The 6,687-nt window shown below is 43.3% G+C and overlaps 1 long non-coding RNA gene across 1 annotated transcript; it reads left to right on the top strand.

The window, feature by feature from the left end:
• Nucleotides 1-2,776: 2,776 nt before the first annotated feature.
• Nucleotides 2,777-3,265, top strand: LOC127617321 (uncharacterized). Its single transcript, XR_007967304.1, has 3 exons — nucleotides 2,777-2,999; nucleotides 3,076-3,178; nucleotides 3,250-3,265. It is a non-coding gene; the product is annotated as an uncharacterized LOC127617321 (long non-coding RNA).
• Nucleotides 3,266-6,687: the final 3,422 nt, after the last annotated feature.

Genomic DNA, 6,687 nt, shown 5'->3' with positions numbered 1-6,687 from the left:
ACACTGTAAATTGCTGGCTGTAATCTAAAGTGTTACCAAAAAAAATGTATGTTCTCACTTAATTGCTCTCAAAGAAAGATTGTTGTTTATCATAGTGTAAGGTCATTTACCACATACTATTAGAATAGTTACCCATTAGTTATAAAATACTTACAGTATAAATCATTTGTAATTGTTGTTGTTAGCCATTTTTTCCCCAAACTTTGCATATTGTTCCCTTATACCTACAAGACCATACTGTGTAGTTACACTATTAATACAAAAAAGGTACGCTGTAAATTCAGTGTACTTACTCTGTAACTTGCGGGCTGTAATCTAAAGTGTTACCAAAAAAAATGTAACCTAAAAGTGGTTTTATTTAACTGGTTTTATTTAAGTCACAAATATTATTTAACATCACTGAATCAACTTGAATACATTAGGTTACACCAACAAAGCAAACACTTTTAGAAATAGCTTCTAAAAGATAACAATTGAAGGTTACCACTTTACAGTGTTGCTGGTTTCCCAGACTGGTCAAGCTGGTCTGCATCTGGTCTAGCTGGTTAGCCAGATGTCTACCAGCCTGACCAGCAGACAAGTACTCCAAACCCCTCTAAAACCAGCAAAACAGACTGGGGGACCAACTGATAAGACCAATTTACCAACTTAGTCTGGTGTGAGCAGTTGTTTTTTCAGCAGGGATAACTTTATTGTTTACTATTTTGGCTCTGTGATTCAGAAAACTTAATATACTGTATACTCTAGTAGCAGAACCATCAATCTAATCTTTTAGAATAAGATAAAGAGTTTATGAGGAGACCCTAGCGATGGGTTAATCTTCCTGCCCTGGCCATTGACACGTGAAATATCACTAAAGGGGACCACATCATGAAAAATAATGTAATTCTTATGATAGAAACAACAAAAACAAAACAAACTAACCTATATATTTCCATCTGCATTATTACTGACTCAGAAAACAAATCAAAAACATATTAACAATAAAGACCAGGTAATATTTTTAGCTGGATGAATAATTCCATTGGCTGTAATATAATTGGATAACCCTGGAGCGGTTGCATTGGAGTATGGTATCTGCGGTCTGTGATCATCAACGGTGATTTTTATTGCTTATGAGCAGGATCATAAAATATATGAATAAATTCATGCCGTTAAGACCTCACCTCTAATTCTTAAAGGATTAATTCACCCCAAAGTGAAAATTCAGACATTGTTTACTAACCACTTGTGTTGTTATAACCCATTATGACTTTCTTTCTTTCTCTTAAGACAAAGGGAGAAATTGTGGGAAAAAATATATAGTGCTCAGTGATGTCACACAATGGCAGTTTATGGTGACCACCTCTTCAAGCTTAAAAAAGATGCAAAAAGTATAATTCAGAAGTCTAATAAATTATTCCATGAGACTCGTGATTGGTTTGGTGAGAAACCATCTGAAATCTAATGTATTATTTAGTAAAACTTTTGAAACTTTCTGTATTCTTTCAGATCAATACTTAAGATAATTTATTCAAGTTCTGTATTATAATTTTGCATTCTTTTGAAGCTTGAAGAGGTAGTCACCATAAACTTCCATTGTATGACATCACTGAGTACAATAATTTCAGTGTATACAGTGACTGAATTGAAATTTTTGGGCGAACTATCCCTTTAAGGAAACACATTTTCTAAACCCTTCCAAGGCCATTACACAGCATTTTTCTTGATTGTATATATAGAAGCTCTGTGCTCCAACTGAACTTCACTTTTAAATGAACCGATTTCCTTTATTTTTATGTCTGTCATAAGATACAAGGTTATTGAACTGAAAGGGTTCCTCTTGTCAGATATATGACCTCTCTTTTGACACACACACACACACACACACACACACACACACACACACACACACACACACACACACACACACATACACAGTGTTTTCTTACCTTGCAGAAGATTAAAAAAAAGAATTGCTTTACACCCCTTTATGTTCACAGCACTCAAGCTCCCCTGCCAGACTGAGATAGAGACCATGGAGAGTGCTTGCTTTTGCATTCCTTCAAATATTTTTCTTGTGACCATCCTCTAAGGGAGACCTATTGTGTTTGTCTCAGCATGAGTTAGAGAACACAACAAGTAATTGTGTTTGAATGTCTCGGCCCATCCATTTGAAAGACAGCTTGGATTTGCATGCAGAGAGACAGCATGACTCTGTATCAACTTAGCAAAACAAATGTCATGTTTTAATCAACAGGAAATTAGCAAAAAGAGTTGTAAAGGAATGCTCTCGGCAGGATCTTGTTTTGGATTTATTCATACTGTATCTAATCTTCTCTGCCCATATCAAAATAGAAAATATTTTTCTTTTTAGAATATTACATCATCAAGTTGGCAACAGATGTATGTCAGAAATGTTCCAGCCTACAGGGACGCCACATGTCATTTTAGTCTACATGGTATCTTGGGAGTACAGTTATAAAACTGTGGAATATCCCAGAAGATTTCACTAAGGGCTGGCTATATGTTCACAATGACAGAGCTCGGCTCACAGATCATATGGAAAATGTGGGTTTATATGCAACAAACCTGCAAACACAGAACGTTCCTTGCATATGTTAGTGTATGGTTCCATTTTGTTTTATTTGTGAACAAAAATGTTCTGGGAAACATACTGTAGATGTGTGTGTGTGTGTGTGTGTGATATATATATATATATATATATATATATATATATATATATATATATGTGGCAGGATGGGTTATCACCCCTCCCACTTGTTTGAGGTTTGGCCAATGGCCGGGCACCTGTTGCGTATAAAGAGCACGGGCTACCAGTTCATTGATGTGCGTCATTTTCCGGGGCCGTGACGTCATCTGCGCGCCCTGCTGTTTTCATTGCTGGAGTGCAGTGTTGACTGTGTTGATCGTAAAGACCGCTAAAGCTGCTTATCCACTGGCTGTGCTGTCTACTGAGTGTGTACTCCTGGGAAGTCGAATGCGGACAATCGAGACAGGTAAGGGAAGGGTTGTGTGCGGCGCTTTTGGGGTACTTTTGAGTGGGTAACTGACTAATCTGTATGCTTCATGTAGTGTAAGCTCTATCGGCGTTTCCTGCCAATGAGTTTTGTCGGAGACATTTGGCTCCATCCACCGCATAGTTTGGGATAGTGATCCTGGGACAGCATGCTTTGCTGTGAGTATATTGCTCGAGCGTGAAGCTAAGGGTGAATTAATTGCAGTATAACATCTTCTGTTTCGTTTTAGGCATGCGCTAAGGGCAATAGCGGCGTTCGAATGAGTATGTGCTCTGTGCCTCATCATAATGTGCTGATTGCTCCAACACCTGCGCTTCAGCATAAGTGCTGTTTGCTTTGCTTCATCATAGACTGCTGTTCTGTTTCCACTGTTTATCCCGCATCCAGCACGGGACTGATACGCTGCTCACGAGCTCTCATGTGTCTTAAATTGAATGTTTTGTACTGGGCGCAGTGATTTATTTAGTGCTTGGGGTATCTTTTGTGTCTTTTGTTTATTTCTTTAATTGATTTCAATGGTCAAGCAAGTGTTAAATTTATATCTTCGTTTTGAATTTAATGGTGATTTAGAGAATTACTGTATTACAGTATTACTTATCAAAACAGTATAAATTTGTAACTCAAATTTGGTTGAGTTACACAGCCGAATCCATTTTGACCATTTGTTTTATTTTGCTTTGCGTTTATATTGTGTCTTGTCATTTTTTGGGGTTTTGAGTTGGGACCAACTGGTTGGTTCCTTCTCGGGATTGTATTAATTTATTATATTGTTGTATGTTGTTTTCTTTGCATACCCATGCTCTTTCTTAATGTCTTTTTCGTTTGTTGACAGGACCTGGGCACCGGGGGCAGACGAGTGATCTTTTGGTGGTGGCATACTCACTGTGTGTCGTGGTCTGCTCTGAGTGAGTTGCTGAGTGTGTGCTAGTGTGTGTGTGTGTGCACTGGTGAATAGTGATTTTTCCTAAGGGTGATATCGTGAGACTGCCCCTGTTGGTAAGCCCGGGTTCCTCTGTTGCCCACGATAAAATGAACAAGTGGATGAGAGTGATTGTTGGTCAATGCCTTTTTTTAATTACTGTGTTTTTAACTAATTAATAAACTTTTTGTACGATTACCATGGTCTCTGATTCCGTCTATGATTAGGATCTGCGTGTGCCTTTAAGTTAGGGGTTGTTAAATTCTTGGGGTGAAATTCCTCAGGTGGCGTAGTCGGAAATAATATCAACCGGAGTTGAGCGTGGGTATAACTTTTTGCCCCGCCCGACTCCATCTATAATAGAGCTGCCCTCACGCGCTTTGCCACATTTGGCGTAGTCGGCAGGATTATCGTTGGACTGGGTCAGAGACAGTGGGTTTTCGGTGTGTTTGTATTGTCTTTATGGTTTTGATTTTTCTTTTTTTGGAAACAGAACAGCAGCGTGGTGTAATTTCGGGGGTCTCCTTCTCTGGGGTGGTAAGTTTCATTTAAATTCTTTCAAAATGGAGGAAGAATTACAGGAGTTGCGGGAGTTGGTAGCTCAGTTAAGGGCTGATAATGCCAGGATGCAGCAGCTACAGGCGCCTGTGGCTGGTGTTTCCGGGGAGGTTGAAGCCTTGCCTAGCACCTCTACTGCTCCACCTGTAGTTCCCCAACTTTCTGGTGCTAGTGCACCGGAACGATTGGTTTTTGTGCCTCGAGAGCGTCGGTGCCCGAAATTTAGTGGTAAATCTGGTGTAAGTATCGATGAATGGGTCGAGGAGGCACGGGCATGCATGAGAGCGCGGTATATGGGGATCGCTGAACAAGCTTTCTTTGTATTTGACCACTTGGAGGGAGAGGCCCGAGAGGAGATTCGATATCGTCCTGAGGAAGAGCGTGGAGATCCTAATAAAATTATTAAAGCGTTGCAAGAGCTTTATGGGTGTTCACAGTCATACGTCGCGTTACAAGAGGCTTTCTTTTCAAGGAAGCAACAGGAAGGTGAAACCCTGTTGGAGTTCTCCCTTGCGCTCATGGCTCTTTTAGAAAGAGTTAAGACCCAAGCACCTAATGCTGTTGCAAATTCTGAAATTGTATTGCGGGATCAATTTGTGGAGCATGTATCCGATAATACTCTGCGGCGTGAGCTTAAACAATTGGTTCGGTCGTCAGCCCACTATTACGTTATTAGGAGTCCGTGGAGAAGCAATTAGGTGGGAACGTGAGGGGATGCCCGGGGGTGCAAGGGGGCGTAGTCAGTCCGTCCCGGTAGCCTATGGTCTTCAGTATGGGGTAAGTGGGGGAACCTCCGCTGGTAGGCAGAATTCCCCACAACAGTCTGAGATGAGCGAACTGCGGGAAATGTTTCGACAGCAACAACAACAGTTAAACCAGCTCACACAGACCATTGCTCGTCTCCAAACCCCATACGTGCATAGTCGGTCACCGCGGTCGGGTCCGGTTATATGTAGACGGTGTCAGCGTCCGGGTCATTTTGCTCGGGAGTGCGATGGGGGGCGGGCTCCCCCACGCCCTCCCCAGCTTGTAGCCGGTCCCTCTACTAGTACACATGGACCACCGCATTCTCCTCGGCCGGCGGAAAACTAGCTCCCACCAGGTCGCAGAGTCACGACCTTGGTGGGGAGGTAGTTGACTCCCGTCCCACAGACGTACGTGGCCCATTCTCTCGCTTGATCTCTTCTTGTCCGCATTTAACTGTCTCCATAGGAGGAGTGTTAGTACCCTGTTTAGTGGACACCGGGTCAATGGTGTCGACTATTTCAGAAAGTTGTTTTCGTCAACACTTTGAGCCTTGGGGGCGGGATCGTTTACAGGACTGTCAGTGGTTGCAGCTTCGAGCGGCTAATGGGCTGGAGATCCCGTACATCGGTTATTTGGAGTTAGATGTAGAAATGTGCGGCAGGTTGATTACGGGGTGTGGTGTCCTGGTGGTTAGGGATCCTCCTGGTGGGCTGAGTGTAGATGTCCCCGGGTGCTGGGGATGAATATACTTGGCCGGTGCTACCGGGAGCTCTTTGGCCAGCATGGCGCCGCGCTTTTGATCTCCCTGTGGTTATGCAGCTTCCAGGCGTGTCGAGGGCTTTTCAGTATTGTCAACACGTGAGTATAAAAGACCACTCCCGACAGGTGGGTGGGGTGAGGATGCGTGGGCGTAGGGTGCAACGCATTCCTGGGGGTACCATTAAGTGGGTTGCTACAACCTGTTCGGCCCAATACGAGGGCCGAACTGTGTTGTTTGAGCCCCCGAGTCAGGCCTTCCTGCTGGGCTCTTGGCCTCACCAGCCTTGGTACAGGTAAATCGAGGTACTGCATATGTGCCCGTGGTAAATGTTGGGGCAGCTGATGTAGTGCTCCGCCCTACCACAGTGGTGGGAAGTATGAAGGAGGTTTACTTAGTTAACCTGCCACGGGGGTCGTTGAAGTTAAGGCCACAGTTGCCACCGTACAGTCCCACAGTGCAGGGGGAGTCTCCTTCGTTCGACCAGATTCAGTCCCTTGACTTATCCATTCTGCCTGCAGCAGAGCAGGATCAGGTTAGGAATTTTTTACGGAAGTATCAAGCGGTGTTCTCTTGCCATGAGGGAGATTTAGGTTGCACCCGTTTAATCTCTCATGATATACCGGTGCTGGACGACGCCCTGTCGCCAGCGGTATAGGCGCATTCCTCCTTCGAATATGAGGTAG

This window comes from Xyrauchen texanus, chromosome 23, assembly GCF_025860055.1.
Source record: "Xyrauchen texanus isolate HMW12.3.18 chromosome 23, RBS_HiC_50CHRs, whole genome shotgun sequence".
Lineage (NCBI taxonomy): Eukaryota > Metazoa > Chordata > Actinopteri > Cypriniformes > Catostomidae > Xyrauchen > Xyrauchen texanus.
Note: the sequence above shows the minus strand (reverse complement) of the source record. Positions and strands in the feature narration are given on the sequence as shown.